Here is a 25,302-nt window from a genome sequence, read left to right on the forward strand (position 1 = left end):
TAAGTGCATCTCACTTTTTGAGGTGATTGTGAGACTAAATCTGCATAATCACCACTGAAAGCCAATGCAAAAATAAACTCTGTGGCCATGCTCTGTATTCCAAACACTGGCCAACACGTCGCACTTGGCATTTAGGTGACTGGCTCAAAACTTCATGAAAAGAATAGACTTCAAGCCAGAATCATGTCATTGCAAGGGCTAACATATCACACACACACACACACAGCCTGAAGCTCTTACTCAGGCAACAAATCACACAGAGGTGCTAACTATGAACTCCACAAATTTAAATGTGATTTTTTTTTAAAGTGATTTCATATTTTAAGTTTTAATGCTTTTATACAATTTTTGTTGAAATTGTTGAAAATTTCCATTTGACATAAAAATGTGTGTAAAGTTGGCATGTTATGCATTGTAAAAATAAAATTAACTTTTTAAAAAGTTAATTTTACAGTTATTATGCATGGCGTTTTATGAGCTTATAACAAAACATGACAAAACTTAATTTTTGCACTACAAAATCAAAAAACTTACAATATCAAGTTCAATTTCTTAACATTAATTAATGCATTAGTTATGTCAAAATAATGCAGAACAACATTTTTACACCATTTATTTAGGATAATGTTAATTTATAAATAAACAACTAATGTTGACAAAATTAACATTAGGCCTACTAATTAATTCACCATTACTTCACATTGGGATGGAGAAAAACTTAAGCTAAAATCATGACAGGACCTAAGATATACATTTTCCCTTAGAAATAGAAATTTTCATTTAACATCTATGTTGAGAAAAAAAAAAAAAGTCTATGAACACATTGTGTGAACTACCCACTTTTTCCAGGCTGGAAATCAGTAAAACTTTCAAATCTTATGGAAACTCCTTATCTGTCACACTTAACCTTAGGTAACCTCATACTCTAACCTATATCTCGCTCATTTTTTTCTAACCTATCCATGTCTTTCATGTTATTAAGCAGGTAAAGTCAATCCACCGTAACTGAAGGGAAAACAGAACTGAACTTGGAATCTGGAGTCGTTATCTCAGCTCTAGATCTTTTGCTTAAGATGAAAAGGTAATTTTACACAGGGATGAGGGGGGGGTCAGACAGACTGTACGAGTGAAGTGCACAATAGACTCATTGACCTCCAACAGGAACCCAGCCAAAAGCTACAGCACAACCAGAACAGAGAATCAACTGCAGACACTTTTATTGGAAAAGGCCAAGAAGAGTTTTTCCCCTCCCCCTTTGCGCACACACACACACACACACACACACACACACACACACAGCATGCCAATTATAAAACAATGCCAGTCAGAATGCATTTGCCCTTTCCCCGAGACTCGGTCATAATGAGGGTCGGCCAGAAGACACTGAGCCAAATTATAAGAAAAAGAGAGGAACATTGCAATTTGCAAAAACAAAAAAAGCACACTCTAAGCACAGAATAGCTACACTAATAGATTGAATCTGTTTTACCTCACTTTAAGAACCCCTAATGTATGAAATGCTACCAATTCATATTACATTTCCAAGCATATAGCACTGAGGGTTTGTGGGAAGAAAATTCCACTTCGTCTCAGATTACAATCTTATATCTGATCCAAAGATTCCACAGTACGATATATGTCAGTAGTAAATGCAGCATAAACAATCCCCCTTTACAGTGGACCACCTGCATGGGGTTCAACCAAAGCCAAATGCTCAAGCCATAAATCCCCTTTCATGCTGATAAAATATGAATGTAACCCAGAAATTATTAACAGGGATTTACTGCTGAAAATTAAATCAGTGCAGCCAGGCACAAAGGAAGTTGTTTCTAAGGCATGTACTGTATGCATAACCCAGAATCACATCCGAGGTGTCTTGCATCGATACACACACAGTGCAATGTCCATCGGCTGTAGCACAAATATTTTAGGGGGAAAAAATTTAAGTAATGCTTCTATGAAGGCAAATTCCAAACCCATTACATTTATTTTTAATTATTAATAATATTTTTAAGTATTTATATTTATTTAGGAAATTATTAACCATTAAATAAAATATATTATTTATAATATTAAAAATATTTGTATTAATATTGTAAATAATACAATATATATATTTTTTTAAACAATATTATTATATATCACATAAGGAAATATGTTACATTACAATATTACATATGTTCACACAGCAAATGATGAAAGCTTGATTCCACCATGGATTAAATAAAATAATTTAGCCTAACAATTCTTGCAATTGTGAGTTTGCGTCACAATTTTGATGTTTTTCCTCTGAATTCTGAGTTTACATCTCACAATTATGTTTTTTGTTTCTAACATGAAAAAAAAAAAAAAAAACAATTTCAAATTTCTCACATTTTTTCTTCTTTTAGAATTGTGGGTTTATAAAGAAAAGTCAGAATCGTGAGTTTATATCTCGCAATTCTCAGAATCGTAAGAAAAAAAGACAGAATTCTGAGATAAAGTCACAATTAGCTTTGTACTTTTTTTTTATCCCATGAGAGAAGCATAAACAAATAAATGAATAAATAAATAAATAAACTTCCAACAAACTTCTATTCTATGCATTCTCGTTTCCATTCCCATTAAATTAAATAAGGTGCTTACCGTGATTAAAATATATTGACAAAAAAACCAAAACAAAAACAACTGTGGCAAGATATTTTGCAGGTCCTCATTAAAGCTTGCTGTCTAAATTAAGATAAATCACCTGCTTATGTCAATGGGTCACCATGCTTCACAGATTGCTGACTATTGAGGAATCTGTTGCTGCATACAGAGCTAATCAAGCAAGTAGCTTAAGTACAACGAATGTGGCATTAAGTTATCAAACTACTGCTACTTTTAAAGTAATGGTGACCCGCACTGGCTGCCAGTGCTTGAATGGAAAACCTTGCCTCTTTATATTACTACAGGAATTCTTTAATATCATTAGCCAGCGTTTCAGCATTGTAAAAATATAGAAATATAGAAGGTTTAAGCAGGTGCCCTGAGAATGCTAGATCAAAAAAGCTTTTGGCACTGAACTGCTGGTTTAAAAGGGAGGTTTGGAAAGTATAGAATTAGTACAATGAATGAATCAACAAAACATTTGAGGAGGCAAGTCTTTAGCAGTTCAAAACAGAGCTCTCACATGGCTGTCCAACCACACTGTGTGCTCACCTATCAGCTTCAGACAACCTGCCTCAACCTGCCAAAAGAATTTACAAAAACTTCACACAAATAGGCTATATTATGGGAGCAAACTTGGAAAATGCAACTAAAATTGAATAAGAAGTGATGCCTTGCTTGCTTGGCGAATTATTGTCAAAATGCACTGCAGACTTAAAATTCTGGTCAAGAAGCCAGAAATTATTTTCATGTCATGGACAATAACCAGTAAAATGACGCATATTAAAATTCTAAATTAAATTTGCCTAAATAAAGTAAACTCAAAAGACTAAAAACTAAAATCAGTTGTTTTAAATAGTGGTCGACCAATACAGATTTTTTGATGGCCAACATCTTAGAGAGCAGGAGTTGCCGATAGCCGTTATAAAACCAAGATAGATCGACTATATGTGTGTGTGTGTGTGTGTGTGTGTATATATATATATATATATATATATATATATATATATATATATATATATATATATATATATATATATATATATATATATACACACAAATAAATAAATAAATAAATAAATAAATAAATGTCACACAATTTGAAGATAGTAAAATCCTATGCATAACAACTGCTAACATTTTATATAATATTTATTAAATTAGTAAAAAAATATGAAAATGACTAAATATGTAAATGTTATTTAAATGAATAAATAAAAAAACTTGAATACATCTGTAATACAGATTCATTTAGATGGCAACTTCTTGATTCTGTTATTTTAGATAAAAATATGACTACAAAAGAAACACTTAAGAGAAAAATGTAACAGCCAATGCAGTTAATTAAAAAAGCCAAATATTGGCCGATATATCGACCTTGGCGATACAAGTAATGCTACAAGTGAATTTAGGGATTACAATAATATTAAGTACTTAAAATGGGTATTCATTTTGAGATTTGGTGCATTTAACAGAGTTATTAAATTATATTTTTTAAATATTAACTAAGTGAGCATTAAATGACAGTAAAAACTATGTAAAAACAACAGAAATGTGTTAAATATCCTAAATCTGCCAATGCAGATATAAGTCTAAGAAATGATATCAGCCAATAACTGATATGGTACCAATATATTGTGTATACTTATATAAATTACACATTTAAATTATTTGAGCTTTACACTAGGGGTCGACCGATGTGTGTTTTTCAAGGCCGATGCCGATACCGATTATTACAGCCCAAGTAGACCGATAACCGATATATTGAACCGATATATATGTCTGGTGTAAAAATGAATGTCAAAATTAAGAATAACAAGGGCTCTGACAAAAACGGCCTTCCCTAGTGTTGGTTGCACTTCTTACTCTTGTCTTCCCCCATGCATCCATCTACAATAAGGGTAATATATAAAGAGAGAGTTAAAAGTGGGGCCACTGCATGCTTCATGATTAAGCCTATGAATACTAAATACTAAAGCTAAACAGCTTGGGAAAATGTAAGTATTTGGCTTCAATAATTTACATGTTAGAAATGTATGTGTAATAGCATAACCTCTCATAATTCTTCATTAATTATTTTCGGTTGACTAAATCATAACCTACAAGAGGTGCCTATTCAATTCATCATCTAATGCACATCAATTGATTAATTTAAAAAGCGCAATGTATATAATACGTGTAAATAATTTAATTGTCTTCATAGCTCCATTGTAGAAGTTGCGAAGAAGACCGCAACTATTTTAATGAAACTATAACACTAATAGCCTGTTATAGGCTCACTTGGTTCAATAGCCTATTGAAATGTCCCAATTTCCATCATCCTAATCTTGGCCTATGTGACAGTAACTTAATCTTGGCCTATGTGACAGTAATTTCCATTAGTTTTCATTTACAGAGCAGTGCAAATGAAGGCATAAAACATTAATTTATCTTTTAATCAAATGAGAGTTGAACTCTATTTTTTGGCAAACAAATGTGTTTACTATAAATTAAAACATGTAAGAAATAGCGTATTGTGTGATTGTTCTTTTAAACAAAAGTTGTAATAATTGTAGTAGCATTAGTAAATAAACCGAACTTTTATTTTGACGGGTTGCCATGAGGACCTCTTAAGTTTCTGTAGCCTATTTATGATATGACGATCGTTTTACTCAAACGAAACAGTCAAATGCTCATGAAGTAACTCTCAGAGCAGTTCTGGGGATGATGTTCATTAGGGCTGGGTATTGTGACCAATTCTGCGATTCGATTCTTATTTTTATGGTTTCGATTCGATTCGATTCGATTTCGATTCGATTCGATATCGATTAGCTATCAATATTTCATTTAAAATGTTAGTTTTGCAGACATGGGATCCATATTTTGATATAAATGCTGGTAATTGAAACTCTCCTACTTAAGTTTTTTACTGAAATACACATCTACATTAATAATAGGGTGCACACAGGGTGAACCGCCTTCTTGATCATGGTGTCTCCCCTGCCAGGTAAGTATATCTATAGATGGTGACACCTTCAGGACGAGAGGTGAATATTCATATCCTCTTACGTGAAGCATGCGCATTAAGAATCGATTCGGGGATTTCCCGAATCGATATCGTTGCGTTAAACTGAAGATCGATTAAAATCGGAGAATCGATATTTTTTACCCAGCCCTAATGTTCATGTATTCATGTCCTCATTTAGTGACATGGCAGATGCGGAAAACACCGCGAGCGTCGCACACTTCAGTGTGTGTGTGTGTGCGTGTGTGTCAAAACCGCGCGTCTGTGCCATTCACATATACAGAGACATGCCGAACATGCAGAATTCATATTTAAATAGTCTTTTTGCAGCTTAATGTTTACAGATAGTCCATATTGTGAGTCGATTTAAGTGTGCTGACCTACTTTGATTAATTCATCCAAACTTTGACTAATTCCGTGACTCCGCGTTATACAGTAAATGCTATTTATATGACTGGATTCGGTGTGAGAGTGCCTTTAGTCTTCCACGTTGATTGGTCGGACTCCTGACTCTCAACAAATCAGATGCGCGGTGGGCGGAGACTGCTCTAGGCCACAGAGTGGTGAGTTCCGACAGGCTGCATCAGAGCCAAATAGCGCGTTTCAAAATTAAATAATTTTATCGGCACATCGGTTTTGAAAATGACCGATGCCGATTATCATAAAAATGATTAACATCGGTGCCAATAATCGGCCAGGTCGATAATCGGTCGACCCCTACTTTACACTACTGTAAAACATAAATTGACAGGGTGCGACATGCAAAAAGGTGGTACCGTGGCAGAGTTTGCCATATGGGAGCACTGTGTTCACACACAAAGGTGTAAATTGACACCTATTGCACGGGAACCACAGCATGTCAAAGAGTCCACCAAGTTCTCAGGTTGTTTGGATATGGTGGTTTACTTTCATTCTTCATTCTCACAGCACATGCTCAAATGCACTGTAGCCCTTTTTCCTTTGCCATCCAGACTTTGCCATCCTGCAAAAATGAGAGATTGAGCATCAAGAAAAGCTCTCTTCAGACCCACATCATCCAAAACCACCACATTAACATCTGCTTGTCAAGTACCCTGCCCCCATGGAGCAACACTTCAGCCTGTCATTTCCCAGCTGTGCTTTCTCAAACTCACAATTCAAAACAGGGGGAAAAACTGACCCTGGATCTTTGCTCACTTCAAGGCATGTTTTCAAATGCATTTCAGCAGAGCCAAGGCACCATGGGTCACGGAAAACGTCCAGCTTAGGGGCTTCGGTAAAAATTCCCCAGATGGCAACTTTAAACAACGAGCGATGACCCTCTCCTCAACGCTTTTCAACAAACAGTCCACTCTGTTGAATTCCAACGAGCTGCGTCCCGCTCTGTGAACATCGTCCTGGTGTATAGTCAAGAGCGGCTCTGCTTGCAATTACAGCTGCTTGAGGCTCTCGCTCGAGCGTTGAGCCTTGACACTAGTGCCGTTTGTACTTATTTCTGTGTGCAGGTCTGTTCAACATTCACCGCTGATGAATGGATGAAGTGATGAGAAACGTAATGAGAAAGCAGTCAACAGCCAACATAAATAACTATATGTTGTGACAATTTAATGTTAATGGATTTGAATAGCTGTGAATCTCTAACTTAAAAAGACAATTCCATTTATAATTCCAAGTGTAGACACAAAAATAGAGCTTTATAATACTGTTGAATTAATTTACATTCATTAATAGATTAGGTATGAAAACTACAAAACAACAGCGTTTTCAGTATTTAATAATCTAGGTTAATTATAATTTCTACATATAATAATACATTTTAACATTTAAAAAATTAGGCTATAAACTAACGTCCCAGCTACTCATACAGTATTGCTCACCATTTATTTTATATGAAAATACAGTAAAAACAGTAATATCGTGAAATATTATTACCTGGAACTAACGGGGGTTTGGCAGGTATTCATTTCATACTCTGTGACAGCTTATTTAATGAATTAATTCTAGATTGTATTTAATGTATAAGGTACATTTACAACAAACTGGTAATGTCATAGTGGTTCGTGTACTGTAAACGAATCTATAGCTGTGGAACCGACAGCACACGCGGTGTTCATCTAATGAAGATCTTCATATAGCTCTAGCAAACCATAGCCTTTGCAGATTTGCTTTCAACTGACTGTAGATCCAAAGCCACGTCTTCAGCGCTCTTGATGGTCTTAAACTCTCTGTTATCTGAGTGAGAACCGCTTCAGCGACTCAGCGCGTGCGGCAGGGAACTGAACGAATCATTCAAACTGATTCGCGAACCGATTCACTGGTTTGCCAACTGGTTTGATCGAGCCTTCGAACAGAATTGATTCAAAAGAATGAATCATTCGCGAACGGACATCGCTTGTTGCCCAGAGAAAAGTAGACGGCGCGTTTGGAATAAATTGAAGCATTTTTAACTTTATTATTACGTATTGCAATAAGATAAAGTAACGAGAGGAGCGTCGCCCACAGTAACGAAGTAAAAGTACCGTTTTTTCACTAAAAATATACTTGAGTAAAAGTACCCAATTTTAAATATACTCTAAAAGTATTAGTTACTCAAAAAATGTACTCAAGTAAATGTAACGAAGTAAATGTAACTCGTTACTACCCACCTCTGGCAATATGTGACCCTGGACCACAAAGCCAGTCTTAAGTTGCTGGGGTATATTTGTAGCAATAGCCAAAAATACATTGTATGGGTAAAAAATTATCGATTTTGCTTTTATGCCAAAAATCATTAGGATATTAAGTAAAGATGTTCCAAGAAGATAATTTGTAAATTTATTACCATAAATATATCAAAACTTTTTATTAGTAATATGCATTGCGAAGAACTTCATTTGGACAACTTTAAAGGCGATTTTCTCAATATTTTGAGAAAACCCTCAGATTCCAGATTTTCAAATAGTTGTATCTCAGCAAAATATTGCCATATCCTAACAAACCATACACCAATGGAAAGCCTATTTAGTCAACTTTCAGATGATGTGTAAATCTCAATTTCGAAAATGTTATCCTTTTTTTTTTACATCCATAGTTATCTGATAAAAGATTAGATTAGATTCAACTTTATTGTCATTGAAAGGGAAAGCGGGTGAAAAGAGGTGAAAGAAAGACAGGGATATAGGAAGAGTGGAGGCAAATTAAAATGTTACAGAACTTTAAAAAATGTAATTAAATATAACAGACAAATAAAAAGATTCCTGAAAGAATCCTGAGGAACAAAAACAAACAAAAAACAAACAAAAAAAAACACCCTAAATGAAAACAAACCCATCCACCCCCAACTTAAAACCCAAAATAAACCCCCCTAAAAGAAAAAAAAAGAAAGAAAAAAAAAAAGAAATAAAGCCTCTATTCCTTGTCATTTTCCTTCAAACACTATTTTTGTACCATTTCCTTTTTTCACTTGTGTTGTCTTGTTTATTGGTTTCTATGCTTGGTCAATTTTCTGCATGATTTGGTAAAATTGTAATCTGTTCTAGTCATGCCAATAAAGCTTTTCTATCATTTGTTCTGACTTTTGAGAGAGACAGATAGTGAAAAACACAGACATCATTCAGATTGTTCTGTTGTTCGTCTAAATCAGGGGTGTCCAAACTACGGCCCGCGGGCCATCTGCGGCCTGCTATCACTCCTGTGGTGGCCCGCGAGGGATTAAAAAAAAAAAAAAAAAAAGAATCTGCAGAGGTGGGCAAACTACGGGCGTTTTCATCCAGCCCGTGATGCAGTTGTTCCAATATGCAATATCAGTAAAATCCAATAGATGGCGATGTAGCCTGTAGTGCAGTATATAACCCTTGATTTACACCATCCCGCTGCTCCAGTCGATCCGCGGCGCGTTTCAGAAGCGGCTCTCCGCGCAGCTTCACTAAAGACAGGCACCGCGTCTATTTTTGATGTACGCCGCGTTCAAGCCGCACTCAAGCCGCACAGCAAATACAAAATAAAAAGTCAAAATAGCTATATACACTACAAAACTGGCACAATAGTAAATGTTACATGTTTTAAAAATGTGAAAGTGTTAATTTGTTTTGAAAAATGCCTTGTATTGGAACTGTTTTAAAAATGCTTTAAAGACTTTCCAGCATCAGAACAAATGCCAGTGTTATCCTCCTGCTCACGGGTGCTGTCATTTGGGGAAAACATGGAAATAATTTGTCATTTTATCTTGCAAAGATATGATTTCTTCTTCTGTTTCCCACACACATTTTTATGAAAATGGATATAGCACAGTTTTTTCTGGATTACAAATCGCGTTTTTTTTATCTGAAACGTGCTGTAATTTCCAAGGTGACTTATATAAAGCAATCAAGGTCAAGCGCAAAGCTTGCTCATCAGGATTGGTGATGAATGAGAAAAGGCAAGTGAGTTTAAATTGTGCATTTTCCAGCAGCCACGCCGCTAGTTTCAGTTTCGCTTTAAATATTTAAGGCTGGGCGTTTATAATATATGTTTATGGTGAATGCCACTATAATTTGTGTTTGTTTTTTACTTATGTTTTCGTTCTTTTTTCTATTTTGAAAACTGCTAAATTTACAGGACTTTTTGTGGAGTGTAGGGAATATAAAACATGTTTCTAATGTTTGTAAACGTTTCATTTATTTTACATTATTTCTGGATGAAATGATAAAATGTGTCTTATACTGTACACCAATGCAACTTATCTGTCATAAAGTGCTCATAAAAATAGGTAGAGATGGTACAAGAAAAGAATTGACATGTATGTACAAGTATACATAATACAGTAGTAAGTGAGTGTCAATTTAAAAAAAATCAAAGCTTCATTTGTCATAAACATTATGCGGCCCCTCACTTAATGTGGAAAATTTGATGTGGCCCTCGAATCAAAAAGTTTGCCCACCCCTGGTCTAAATGAAAGATCAGATCTTTTCAGGTGGAAGAATGAATTACACTTCACTGAGACAAATGGGGATATTGTTACTTTGTATCTCTGACTTTCAGCAGCAAACACAAGTTCCATTTTTGTGCAGAAGATCCTTTGAGACAGAATATGTTTGATACTCTTTTAGACTGTCTTAAGAAGCTCCATTTTCTTTGTGGATCAAAGGTCCTCCAAGGCATGACAGCAAAGGAGGGTGGGCACAGAGAGATGATGAAATCATTCAGCCCACTTACCCTGCATTGATTTTAGTGTACATGCAACACTTCCTGTAAGACATTGGTCATCTTATTATGAATAAAGAACATTAGACTGGAGGTTTAATACAGTGGTTCCCAACTGTTTCTGAATTCAATAAACGGGCATAACAGTATAGATGAATAGCCTTTAATGTCAACAAATGAGAAAGCATTTAAAATTAAGCTTGTTTACCTAACTGCACCGTTTCATGCCTTGCTGCATTTTATTATTTGCATTCATAGTTTTTTCCTCCAGCTGTCATCAGAACAGACCTAAGACCCATTTTTGGATAGTGACCCACCAGTTGAGAACCACTGGTTTATAATAAGTTAATAATTATGAATTCAGGGTAAAAATAAATAAAATAAAATGTAGAACTTTCTCAAGAAAAAAGTTTGTGTTTTCTTGGGTGAAAACCAAAAGTATATGGATTAAAAAAAGAAAGGAATTTCACTTAATAGTTAGATATCTGGCTCACAGAATTATATTTATTACACATCATCAAAACCATGAATGCTTTTTTAATTAATATTTTGGCTAAGTGTATTGTGCTTTAAGCTTTAAACCATCAGAATGTAACACTCTCAGCTCCATTTATCAATTTTTACTAGATTAAAATCCAAGGATTTAATTGTAATTGTAAAGATTTAGAAGTAATGATGGAGCCCATAAAGAGGAAAAACAGTTACAGTGCATAGATTTTTTATGCCAAACTGTGGAATTTATGACAATTCAGGCAGTGTACAGTTTTCCCAGCCATGTTTTTGGGTCAGCTTACACTTTTTGCTTTCTGCCAAGTGGACAATGACCACAGCAGGATTCCCCCTCAGTGAGAGCACAGAATTGTGAGTGAAATTTCAAGCTCACATCCCTGCCAGCAACACTGTTTAACAAATTAAAGTCTCCTTGTGCTAGATAAAACAACAAAAACCGTTTTGTGCTTCCTAATTGTGCCTATAATCCTGCACAACAATTGATTTTGAAGGCATACAAGGAATTTGCATAAATCACAGTGACAGTGGAGATGGCACAATGGAAAGTGAAAATCAATATTTTTATTTAACCATGTTCGCATGTGAATCAGCCACAGTGAATAAATCAAAACTCGCCTTGCTAAATGTTCACCGAGCCTTTTTGAATAAAGAAATCTTCACTAAAAATACAAAAGATTTATTCTGACCTGGTTCAATTGTGATTTGACTCTTGCCTGACATTTGAAACACTATTAGCACTATTTGCAATTGCATTAGCATTCTTATTGGCATTTTAAGTTCTGACAAATTATTCACATCTTCATGACACCTGATTAGACAAACATGACTAATGCATTACATGCGCTTTCTTGTTTGCATTCTGCCAGGAACATAAATGCAAGAGTAAGCTCCAGCTTCCAGGAGTGCACACATACAAGGCAAAGGAGTGAAAGAATTGCCAACAGACAGCCCTTATAAACCATGCTTCAATAAACCACTTCCTCCTCCCTGTCTCCCCCTCACCCCCTTTGACTCCCCAAACCCGGGGAAAAATCAGCATTTATGGCCCAGTTCCTGTTTTGGACTGCTGCTCAAAAGCCTCCCCCCCTGCCCTCTTCCTTCATTCTGTCTCTCCCTCCCTCTTCCGCTCCTTTCATGCCAGCATAGGAGGCAGTCTGGATTTTCTACAGAACCATTTGTGCATCACCTATACAAGGTGGTATCATTTCTGCAACGTCGTAAAACAATTACAGGGCCGTTCATGCAGCCTTGCTAGATCCAAACTACCATCTGCCTTGTGTTTCTTGAATAAGCGTTTTAAAACTGTACTGAAAGCACTGCTGTTGTCAAAGGTCATATCTCAGGGAATAATTGGGACAGCTAACCATTATATGGCACACACTGTTCATTGAGCTGTGAATGATTCTCACAAGTTCACAGATGATTATAGAAGTTACACTAAAATGAGTAAGTATGGACACACAAATATTAAGGATCTGACTAATAATCGCCAAATAGCTGATATTACACTTTAAAAATAAATTGAAAATAAAATACTAAGCACAAAAATCAATAGTTTTAAGCTCTTTAAGTAAATAGGGAAAACTATTTTAATAAACCGTATGAAAAATGGACATTCATTTTGAGACTTGCTAAAGATTACATCTAACAATGTTATTAAATTATTAGCATTAGCAAAGATGAACTTTTAGAGAGCATTTGGTGATACCAACCATAATCTAAATGTAAAAACTGGGGAAATGAAATTACATTTCCAATTTACCAATCCAGATATCTCCAGGTAACATTAAATTTGAATAATAATGACAATAATTGTCATTATCTTTTTGCATGTAAATAATTGATTTATACAAGGAATATAATATTTATTTTAATATAATCATATTATATATCAAGTCACATTAATTTATATAGTGCTGTACACAATACATATAGTTAAAAACATCTTTACTTTAATAAACAGAATATTGCAATATTAGAGATCAATACATTTGGTTTGGTTAAAGTTATTTGGTTCAAAATTTTATTTTCAACTAAAAAGCAGCTTTAGACACTATAGTGGATGAGACGGTATAGTGTCATTGTCATTTTATATATTCAATATATACATATATCAATTTAGAATGAAGTACTCCAGATGTGCATGTGCAGTAATTGGAGTTATACTGTATACTGAAATATAAATGTGGTCTTATACACTCACTGAACACTTTATTAGGCACTTCTTGCTGGCACCGTACTGGACTCCCTTTTGCCTTTTGAACTGCCTTAATTCTCTGTAGAATAGATTCAATAAGGTGCAGCAAACATTTCTCAGACATTTTTGAATCTCCTCTTCCACCACAATCCAGAAGTACTGGATTGAGATCTGGTGACTGTGGAGGCCATCTGAATATAGTGGACCACTGATCTGAGCTTTGATGGTGAGGGATGGACATAGCCAACAACAATACTCAGATAAGCTTTGCCGTTTAAACAATGCTCAAAACAATGATACGTGTTCAAATTGTGCCAAGAAAATATTCCTCACACCATTACACCACTATTCTGAACCATTGGCAAGGATAGATCCATGCTTCATGTTATTTATGCCAAATTCTGACTCTACAATACGAATGTCGCAGCAGAAATCAAGACTCGTTGCACCTTTTTCCAGTTTTCTTTTGTCAAAGTTTGGTGAGCATGTGCAAACTGTAGCCTTAGTTTCCGGTTCTTAATTGATAGGATTTGCACCCAGTGTGGTCTTCCGCTGCTGCAGCCCATCTGCTTCAAGGTTTGATGTGTTGTGCATTCAGAGATGCTCTTCTGCATAACTCAAAAGTGTTTATTGGAGTTACTATTGCCTTTCTATCAGCTGAAGCCAGTCTGGACATTCTCCTCTGACCTCTTGTATCAACAAGGCACTGAACTGCCGTTCACTGGATATTCTGTTTTTCAGACAATTCTCTGGTAGAGATTCCAGTAGATCAGCAGTTTGTGAAATACTCAGACCAGCCCATCTGGCACCACCATGCCACGTTTAAACTGCTCGGTTTGAACTTCAGCAGATTGTTTTGACCATGTCTACATACCTAAATGCATTGAGTTGCTGCCGTGTGATTGTCTGATATTATGTATTTGGTTAACGAACAGTTGAACAGGTGTACATAAGAATGTGGCCGTGATTGTATATTCACATTGTGCTCTACTGTGCATGCATGATATTCAAGATGGTGAATTTTTACAAGCCAAAAACATGTGACATGTTAAACGGGTCAAAGTATGCGCTGGCAGCAGCCATGCCTTCACAGTTTAATGATATGTGCATGGTTAAAAGATCACTGTGAGTTCCTTCGCTGGGAAGAGATTTGGCAGTCAGGCATGATGGGAAACAGAAATGTGTGACACTCATACTCCCAATTGGCAGAATTTATTCCACATGTAGAGGGAGACAGTATAGATGCAATACAGTCAGAGAGACCCAATTATTTTAGCTGTGTGTGTGTGTGTGTGTGTGTGTTTGTGCGCGCGCGCCCGAGGAACAAGAAAATGCAAGATGCTCACAGCTCACCATGCCAGAAGTGAAAATCACTGTTAATGACTGCTCATAAAATGTACAATCATTTCAAAAGATTACATTATATGAATGCAACCATGCATGGAGATATATTCGGAAATACTATTGCTCGTATTGTAATTTGAAATCTGTTAAATGTGATGCACAGAGGCAGCAGTGCTTCCGAAACTGACGTTTTATCCAACAAATTGAAGCAGACAGCTAAGCAATTCACTGAGAAATGAAATAGACAGTTTCATACATTCAGCAATTAACTTTAAGATAAAAAAATTAACAAAATGTTTTGGGACAGAACTCACCAATCAGAAATACTTATCCATGTTTATACAATTTCCTTCATTAATTTAAGTGTCACAAATTTAACCACCAAATACTGCAAATGCATTAAGCATTTCACAAGTCAAACATAGATTTTAGGGACAGTAGTAATCCGTCTCTTTCAGACAAAAAGGCTCTCTGTCTACTTTGTCTATAAAATTCCTACGCTCCTTAATTCCACTCTGCAGGGAATCAGCTCATCTCCCTCCCAAGGATGGATCGCTTCCCGTTGAGGGGAAAGAGGTCTGGCAGGCGCATAGAAGAATAGGGGCGGAAAGGAAGGCAGCCCCCACTGACAACTCAGCCGTAGCTTGCCTGAGGAGGGCTTAAATTCTGTGGTTTTCTGTGCGTATGCAAGATAGGAGGCTAACACAACCATAACTCCTGCTCAGGCCAAGTCAATGAGCGGGGCACAAACTTAAAAGGCTTTGAGAAGTCTCAGGAAAAGATGCCCACAGGCAAACATGATGACCTGATCATTATGGGACCACAAGAAGGGAGAGCTGAGAGGCACTGATGAATGACACATCAGCATCTGAAACATTAAAGAGAAGGAATAGCACTAAATTTTATCCATGACTTTTGGAACGCATCTAAACAATGATTTAATTTCCTTCCTGGTCATTTAAAGTAACAACTCTCACAAAAAAGAAACTTGTCATCATTTACTTACCTTCATGGTTGGTTATTCCAAACACAGCAGAATTTTTGAAGAATCTAGAGCATTCAAGCTTCAAAATGGACACAAAGCACTATAAAAGTGGCCCATATGACTCATTATTCACTGAAAATGTTAACATCTCTCTTATCTTGGCACGTTCATGAGAGAACTAACCATGTTCAATTTGGGAATGAATCTGTTTTGAATCATTAATCTGGCTGATAAAAACAGTCCCACTGAATCGTTTACAAATCAGAGTAATATGATTCGGTTGCTGCTGTTAAAAGCTTTCTGGAGTTTTCAGTGAATACAGAATTAAATTTCAAATGCTGTTTCTCACATGAAGGATATTTTTGATGCTTTGCGAGTCCTCTTTGAAGACTGAAATCTCTAGATGTAAATCTCTGTAACTGCGTGGAAATAAACAACCAGTACAGTCTTTTGTGTTCGCTCAGAAGTCAGAGATATGGTTAGGAATGACATAAGGGAGTGTAAAGTATGGAATTTCAATTTTGGGTAATTTTTAATTTTAACTATCCCTTGGGAGGTAGGCTAGTTTGACATGGGCAAAGTCTCCTTTCAATAACATTTCAAATCAGGAATTAAATCTGATAATAATTCAATTGAATATTTCAGGAAGGTTCAGTTAAAGAGCATGCATGCTCTAGAGTAAACAAACAGGCAGACTAGAATTTCCATACAGACTGCAACAGTTGAGTTCCGGAAGTGAAAATTCCATTCATTTTCTCCATATGAGGAATTGATTTTTTTAACGATAACCTAAAAACTTTGAAAGACCTACTGTGAGCTATGAGGCTTTATAAGCTGTTGTTGAAGCAGCCAGTCTGCATTATATCACTATTTTAAAAAATAATTGTTTAACAGTTAAATCTGTCCCACTGACTGTCCGGCTATAGGAGCATGAGAAGCTGCTATAGCTGCCACGTAGACTCGAAACAGCTCTTGTAGATATGACAATATGTGTTGCCACATATTGTCGGGTCCTCACCGCGGGCTTGACACCAGGCGGAGAAAACTGACCACTTAGAGGCGTAGAGGCGTCTCGTGGACGGGGCTCTAGCCTGTTCAATGGTATTCAGGACATTCTCGGGAGATCTATTGAGTCCCATCGAGTGCCCATAGATGCAGGTCCCACAGCTCGGGCTGGGGGTGCCAGATCGTTCTGTTCGCCTGAGAGAGGAGGTCTCGCCTCAGGGGAATGGGCCACGGAGCCGCTATTAGCAGCTGAGATAACTCCGGGATCCAAAGCTGGTTCTTCCAGAGTGGGGCCACTAGAAGCACCTTGTGCTTGCATTCCCTGATTCGCCTGATTACTTGTGGAATCGGAGCAATCGGGGGAAAAGCATATAGAAGGAGGTTGGGCCATTCGTGGGCCAACGCGTCTCGCTCTTCGAAAAATAAATCTGGCAGTGAGAGTTGTCTTTGGAGGCGAAGAGGTCGACCTCTGCCCTGCCAAAGATTCGCCAGATTTCCTGAACCGTCTGTGGGTGGAGCATCCACTCCTCTGAGGGGACGTTGTTCCGAGAGAGCATGTATGCTCCTTGGTTCAGAACGCAGGGCACATGAGCTGCTCTCAGTGAACGCAGGTTGAGATGTGCCCTAACTAAGAGGCCCTCTGCCATCTCAAAGGCGTTTCGAGGTGAGCCCGCCCTGGCGATTTATGTATGACACCACCGTCATGTTGTCCGAGCGTTCGTCCAGGGGGCCAGGGCTGACACGCAGGCCCGGTTCACCCTGACGCGAATGCGTCCATGACGCCACAAATGAGGCGGAATTAGAGGTTTCAGCCAGTACTGAAAGGGTCTCATCTTGAGAAGGCCCAACCGAAGAACTGGCGATGCAGAGGCCATGAGGCCCAGCATCCTTTGAAACGATTTGAGTGGGTAGGAGGCTCCAGTCTTGAAGGAAGCCGCGAGCTGCCGTATGGCCAGAACACGATCTGGCGCGACTTTCGCCATCATGCGGGCGGAGTCGAAAACTGCCCCCAGGAACGAAGTTCGTTGGCTGGGGGACAGGGAGCTCTTGGCTAAATTAATCCTGAGTCCTAAATTCTCCAAGTGCCTGAGGAGGAGGGACCTGTGTGCTACCAGCTCTGCCTCTGACTGTGCCAGAATGAGCCAGTCGTCGAGGTAATTCAGGACACGGATTCCCATCTGTCTCAGAGGGGAGAGAGCCATGTCTATGCACTTCGCAAAAGTGCGGGGAGCTAGAGCCAGACCGAAGGGCAGGACTGTGTATTGATAAGCCACACCCTCGAAGGCGAATCTCAAGAATCGTCTGTGATGGGGGGCTATCTGGATGTGAAAATAAGCGTCTTTCAGATCCAGCGAAAATAACCAGTCCTCTGGGCGAATTTGCGAGAGGATCTGCTTCAATGTAGTCATTCTGAACCGTCGTCTCATGAGGGCGCGGTTCAGACGTCTGAGATCGAGGATGGGCTGGAGGCCGCCATCCTTTTTGGGGACGAGGAAGTAACGGCTGTAGAAACCAAGGTGAGTCGCCTTGTGGGAACTTGACACACTCTGTAATTGGAAGAGGAAATTTGCTCTCTTTTTGAAAATGTTTGTTTTTTATTTTTTCTCGCTATAACAGCGGCTGTATGTGGAGGCACTTTTGGAAAGGGCCTGTGATTCACAACAGGTTTTGTAACAAACAGTTTTGCCTTGGCACCCAGAACTGAATGGGCGTTTTGGGGTTGGTCCAGCCTCTGCGAGACCTTGTCCCCTCCTCTTTCTTCCTATCGGATCAGGACGACGCCGGAGGCGCGGGGTCCCTGACGCTTTGGATAGGGGTAGCGTTTGGCCGAGCGGGAGCGCTGCCGAGGCTCAGGCTTCTTTGTAGGCTGAGCGGGCGACGGAGCAGGTTTAGCTGGCTGTTGCGCTGGAGCAGGCTTGGGGCGACTGGCGGCCGTTGCGGAGCTGGACTGTTTAGGCAGGAAGTGTCGCATAGCCTGGGACGACTTCTGAGCTGTGGTGAATCGCTCTGCAAAGCCCTCGACGGCAGGTCCAAAGAGCCCCGCAGGGGAGACTGGTGCATCGAGGAAGGGGACCTTGTCAGCCTCCTTAATCTCAGTGAGGTTTAGCCATAAGTGGCGTTCCAACACCACTAATTTGGCCATTGACCTCCTAATGGACTGCGCTGTAGCTTTGGTCGGTGGCGCTGCGCAGTTCTTTGAGAACTGCGGGATCAGGCCCAAAATCGTTCATGGTCCGGAGGAGTTTGGCTTGAAAGACCTGGAGCACAGCCATGGAGTGAAGCGCTGAGGCGGCCTGCCCGGCAGAGGAGTATGCTCATCCGGCGAGGGCGGAAGTCGTGCTGCAAGGCTTGGAGGGATGAGCAGCCTTTGCTTTCCATCCGATGGTGGAGGGTGGGCAAAGGTGCGCAGCCACAGCTTCGTCAAGAGGGGGCAACCTCTCGTAGCCCTTCTCTTCGGCGCCATCCACTGAGGAGAGAGCAGAAGAAGAGTAAGAGCGGAGTCGGGCCGAATACGGAGCACGCCACGACTTTGTAAGTTTGTCATGGACCTCCGGAAAAAACGGAGAAGCTCGCTGACGAGGGGCCGTGCAGCGCCCCGGCAGGAACCATTCGTCCAGACGACTACGAGTGGGCTCCTTCGGCATAGACCACTCCAAACCCAGCTCGTCAACGGCCTTAGAGATGATGCGGAAGAGCTCGGCATCCATCCCTGGCTTTGCTTCGCTGGGTTCGGCAGACGAGGAGGGGGCGGGGTCAATGGTAGAGCCCGAGACATCCCCCGCGTCTGACGCTATTAGAGACATGCTGTCATCTAATAGCTCGTCCTCAACAGCACCGAACGAGATCACGTCACTCGCACCAACCGAGGGACGCTGATCCGAGTGCTCGAAGAGAACGGGGGAATCCTCTCTGCATAGCGGGGGCGAGGCACGCGGGGTCTGAGCCGGCGTGAGCTCGCTCGCCGCTGAGTGCTTAAGCCCTTTACCCCGCCGTTTTTTCCCACCAGGTCCCTGGGAGGAAGAAAACGGGAGGGCGCGAGGGGCGGAGTCGCTCGCTGAAAAGAAAGCGATCCGAGCGCGCAGAGTCACGAGACTCATGTTCATGCAATATGAACATTCCATCTCTCTCAGAGTGGCCTCTGCATGGGATTTACCCAAGCAGGAAACACACTCTGAGTGGCCGTCGGCATCGTGCAGAGAAAGTGCGATTGCTCTTTTAGAAGAAATTTGCTCTTGAAGGCTCGCCGGATGGCAGCAGGGGACGAGCTGGCGTCTGCTTGATCGCTGAAGCGGCTCGACGAAGCGGGCTGGATCAGCGGGGAGCAGGAAAAAAGGCAGCCTTCCAATCCGCAGCGAGGCGTTTCAACGGCGAGCGTCTGGAGTCCTGGATCAGCGAAGAAGTCGTCGCTGAAGGAGAATTGATCTGTTTTCCTATGGCGAAGCGCCCGCTTATATAGCCAGATGACCCCGCCCCCTTTTGGCGGGCTCTGGCGGGCTTTGCTGACGAGCCATTGGTTCGTTTCTTATTACTGCACGAACCAATGGCCATGCAATCACACTGCGTGATTGAAAAAGTCTTCAGTCCTCGGAGAAAAAGGAGTTTTCCCCATAGCGTCTAGCGACGCAGTACAAATGAAGTATCGACAGGGAACATACATTACCCATGATTTTGGAAAGAAATCACAAAACAAGCAAACAGAGTCAAAAGTGCTCACCCTCTCTCATGAAGCACTATAAAATTAACTCTTAAAATCAATAGTTTTATATTTATCCATTATTTTCATTTTCGATTAGGTCAGCCGTGATGCTTCATGGGATTGTAGTTCTTTCCCTCAGTATAGCTGTTAAGTACACTGTCGTGTACCTTTGTCGTTTTTTTCAAATCGAAGTTTGTAATGTGGCTTATGACTCTTTAACAAAATACAAAATCTGTATAGGAAAAATTAAAAGGGATGTCAAAGTTGTCGAAAAGGTGGCCAGACAGTATTAAACTCTATTGAGTGTTGCATTTCTCTCATTCATATTGTGACGCATGTCCCGAGCGCTCGTCAGCGTAGCCCTGGAGACGAAGGAGGAACACCTGTGCACCATCACCGGCGGGCCGGCCACAGCTGAGGCCAATCAGCCAGCGGCTACAAAAGCCGCTGTGAGACACGCAACGGGGAGAGCGATCTCCTGACGGCTCCGCAACTAATGCCTCTTCCCTTTCCAGAGAGCAGCGTGTGACCGGCCTGCCTGCCCACGAGAGCACCACAGCAAGTTTCACGCCTGGGAAAACACGTGAAGAGACATCCGAGAGCACCACGTCACTTTATCGCCGGCACCGTTTGCAAATAAAGCCACCCTCCAGGGGACTTGTTTCACTGCATTCCTCTTGTCGTGTGGTCTTTCGCCCCGTGACAATATATTTATGAGCGCTTCTGTTATGCCGTCTCTTACCAGTAGGTAACACCCTAGCAACCACTTACCACAACCTAGCGACACCGTAAAAATCAGATCAACTAAAAAGGACAAATACTGGGCAGGTTTTCCAGCCAACTCTTGCATCACAGCAGTTAGCTTTTCCACAATCAAGCTCCATCTACTTTTTTGTTTCTATAATAGTTCAATTACCAGAGGCACATCCTTTACAAACCTTAAAATAATGATTCTTCCACCTCTGGAGAAATCCACCTCTGTGTTTACATCACAAAGACTGAAGGACTACTTACTCTATACTATATAACACCAGAGAGCAAAGATAAAGCTGTACTGGGCTGCTGCAGTAAAACACAAGAAGGATGGTGTTATTTTAAGCTCGTCCAGCAATTGGGCTCAAGTGTACTGTCAAGTCTAGCGAATAAAGAGACACACTGGCATGGTCCACTGATGTAATGATGTAATCTTATTTTATCATTCCCTCTTTCAAACCCTCAGCAATAAAAAGGCTAAATAAATTCTGCAAATACAAAAATACACCACACATTCTGCGGACCCCATCACCTAGTGTGGGCAGCCATTTGCCTTGGTATATATCGGAATTGGATGCCTAATTGACTCGGCATGTTTGTGTGCCTAGCTAAAAGACTAGAAACATCAATGTTTTCCACTGCAAAATAGTAGGTGGTGACTTATCACGAACCAAAAGCCAGACGTTTATATATTTTTCAGAGTATAACCGGCATAGATGGGTGCAGGTGAAATGAACGTCCATGTTCCACTCCATTTATTTGGGTTGGTTGCCCCCCTATTCCTGCGCAGCATAAAATATCAGGTTTCCAAGGCTACACAGCATGCCTGCTAATCATGGCTGTTCGGTCCCTTTATCCCAGCCAAAAAAACACTTTCCACCTTTGTTTAAATGTTCTGAAATTGGGAAACATCACATGCCATGTCCATGAAAGAGCCAATCACAAATCCTTAAAAAGCAACATTTTACACAAAAAAGAAAATTCTGTGATCACTGTGTCATTCCAAACCTGTCTGACTTAAGTCGATAACGTCCAATGTTGTATTGTACATTTTACATAATTAGAAGTCATACTGGTTTGGAAAGACATAAAGGTGAACAAATAATAATTTATTTCTAGGTGAACTAACTCTTTAACACAAGCCTTTTTGACAAGCAGCATCTAGAAGGGCAGACTTCTATTTTTTTTTTCTCCAAATGACATTCTGAGCAACTATGAGAAAGGCACAAGGAAGCACATAACCCCGTGAGAGACAGGGAGGCAACATGTAATCTACAACAGCTGTGAAAGGGGTAACATCGAATACTCTTAAGGCTTCAAACACAAAACAAGGAGAGAGAAAAGGGACTTACAGCCACAGAACACATCCTCTAGAATAAAGAGTTTTGGAGAACTCAATGAGTGTGTGCGCAGCTGTTCCTGTCGGGGCAGTATGGTGAGACTGTTGATATTAAACTGCCAAACACAAGCCCGTCTGTGCGCAAGGTTTCCCTCTAACTTCCCCTAAGCTCGTCTCGACACCGGCTAACACTGATCAAAGCCCTGAGGAGGGAGAGGCGGGGGAGAAGGGGTGGCATAGCCTCCCGGGACCCCAAATAATAAGCCTGACTGTTTACCTTACAAGCGCACCATAAATTCTAGGTCTAAAAAAAGCAGGTTTCTGTATCCATCCCCTCCACGGAGAGAGAGAGCGAGTCCTGTTGCGAATTATCTGCTGAGTATGTAGAAGGCCACATGGGGTGTTTACTGAAGTCTATTTTTCACAGCGTTGAAGAAAATGTAAATATTCAAAGTGTTTATTCACCACCGTTTGACTTATTCTGGGTTTAATTAGGACTAAAATGTAACGCTAAAGACATTTGAGGTCTACATTTAAATGGAAATCCTATTTTGAGTGGCATTATCATAAAGTATGTAAATCTATCTACATTAACTTGAGTGATTTAAACCCTCTTCTTTGAGTTCATCCTGAAGTAAACACTATGTCTATTATAAACATGAAAAAATCTGGTGACCTCAGGAAGTACTTAGGCTACTAATTCGTCACGGCACAAAAACATTTTAGAGTGCATATCGTATACATCCAAGTGGGTGTTTGGTAGAATCTCCTAAAAGCTGGTGTCATAAGGCAGGATTTATTAGAGGTTAAGTATCCCCCTGTTGCTTTTGCATTTTTTTCAGCAGCCCCTGTAAGACATTTGTCAAAGAAAAGGGGAGAGGGGCTAAAAGTTCAAGCAAACCCACATTTAGTGTACTTCTTGTCATCGAAGACCTTCAGGAGCAAGTTTAGAGTAGTTTCCAAATGAGGTAGTAGTTTCCAAACCCTTGATTTATAGTCTGTTTTAATGTTTTGAGAACATAAATATAGCGGGGGAGATTTTCACCAAACTGTCATCACACACATACAGCCGGAGAGCCGATTTGGAGCACACATCCCCTTCAGATCTTACGTAAACCCAACAACTCTGTGGCATAAATCAAACCTGCGGCGACGCACATAGTACGAGTGGAGTAAGGAATGGAGAAAATATTAGCATACGTTTGAAGCCATGTATCTTGAGCCATCCACAGAAGGAAAACAAACTTAAGTCCTTCTGTGCAATTTTCCAATCTCTGCGGTTTGATTTCCCACCACAGTAATAAAACACAATCTTAGAAAGCATCACATAAAGAAAATGTTGAATCAAAACAATTTAGCTGCAGCTCTGTCATGCAAGAATGCATGTGATTTACATTTCTGGGACATGCATGATAAAACAACCGGTTATTGTTGTCCTGACGTAAACAGGTACCTAACAAAATACTTAAGGAAAACAGTTGGCCGGAACAAAGAAGATCTAACAACTGTTCTCAATAAAGTGCAAATGCTTGCCTGCGATCTAAATGCTGTGTAATGACGATTGACTTTCTCCAGCATTTTCCCTGCACTCATCATGCCACAGCAAACTTATCTTAAACACTTCGGGTGAGGGGAGGAAACCAGCAAATATTTTAATTAATTCCTTCCAAGGCTTTCATCAACCGCTACTCCTAAATTCCTCCTTTCAGACCACCAGATGCTTTCATTCCCTCTCTCTCACTGTCCTGTTGTCGGCGTTGTCCAATGGTATATATGAACTATAATAACAAGGGAAACGTTGTTACACAGGGTGAATTGTAACACCGTGAGAATAAGTTTCAGGGGTTGAAATCATTATTATACATGGCCACCTCCCTCCTGTTGTGATTGTGTAAAATGCACAGGACAGAAAACTATTTGGAGGTAACTGTTCGGTAAAATGACAGAACTGGCAACTTCTGAATTAGTAGGGATCTCATGTTTGACATACAGTAGCCACAGATTTCATCTACATGTTAGAAAGTACGGAAATATCATGCGTGACCAGATGGTGAGGGTTGTAACACTTTCCATGCACTTCTACTGGACTCACAAAGACAGCACAATATGGGACAGTGTATAAGGTTACGTTTTTTAGGTATGCATACTATTTTATTTAAAATTAAATGAGGGTGGGGTGGCAATTGGGCTATAGGGCATACAATTTGAATATTGTATCACAATTTGAGACGCAATAAATAAAAAACAAAACAAAAAAACAGGCAAGCAAAGGTACAAACGTTAAAACAAAAGTGTTTTATTCACTTTACTCTTATCAAAAAATACATTTACGAACTAAAGCTGAACGTCTAGGATATTCTAGCGTGGTACAAATACTTTTAGTGTTGTGAAGACCCTTAAATGTCCCTGAGAATACAATATACAAGTCAACCAAAGCATTCAATTGCGTTATTATTCAGGGCATTATTCTTGAAACTTTTTTGGAGTCGCGCACTGATTAACGCACGTTGTCAAAGGTAGCAGATAAAGAGAAGTCAATTACTTACAGCGACGGAAATAAGAAAAAACATGCAAAACATTTATATGACTGGTCTCTTTTAGAAATGACAAGCACTTTTTGTCCCTGCAGCGCCACAGTAGACAGGATCTGCATGCATCAAGTATCCAAGGTGCAGTCAGTCTGGATTACACATCATTCCAT

At 39.7% G+C, this 25,302-nt stretch overlaps 1 protein-coding gene across 2 annotated transcripts in view; it reads right to left on the reverse strand.

Moving 5' to 3' along the window:
- LOC306861406 (protein AF-9-like) overlaps positions 1 to 25,302 on the reverse strand; it is a 58,800-nt gene that overhangs the window by 28,374 nt on the left and 5,124 nt on the right. The gene's annotated exons all lie outside the window — the stretch shown is intronic.

The sequence above is a fragment of the Barbus barbus genome (genome assembly GCF_936440315.1).
Source record: "Barbus barbus genome assembly, chromosome: 1".
NCBI lineage: Eukaryota > Metazoa > Chordata > Actinopteri > Cypriniformes > Cyprinidae > Barbus > Barbus barbus.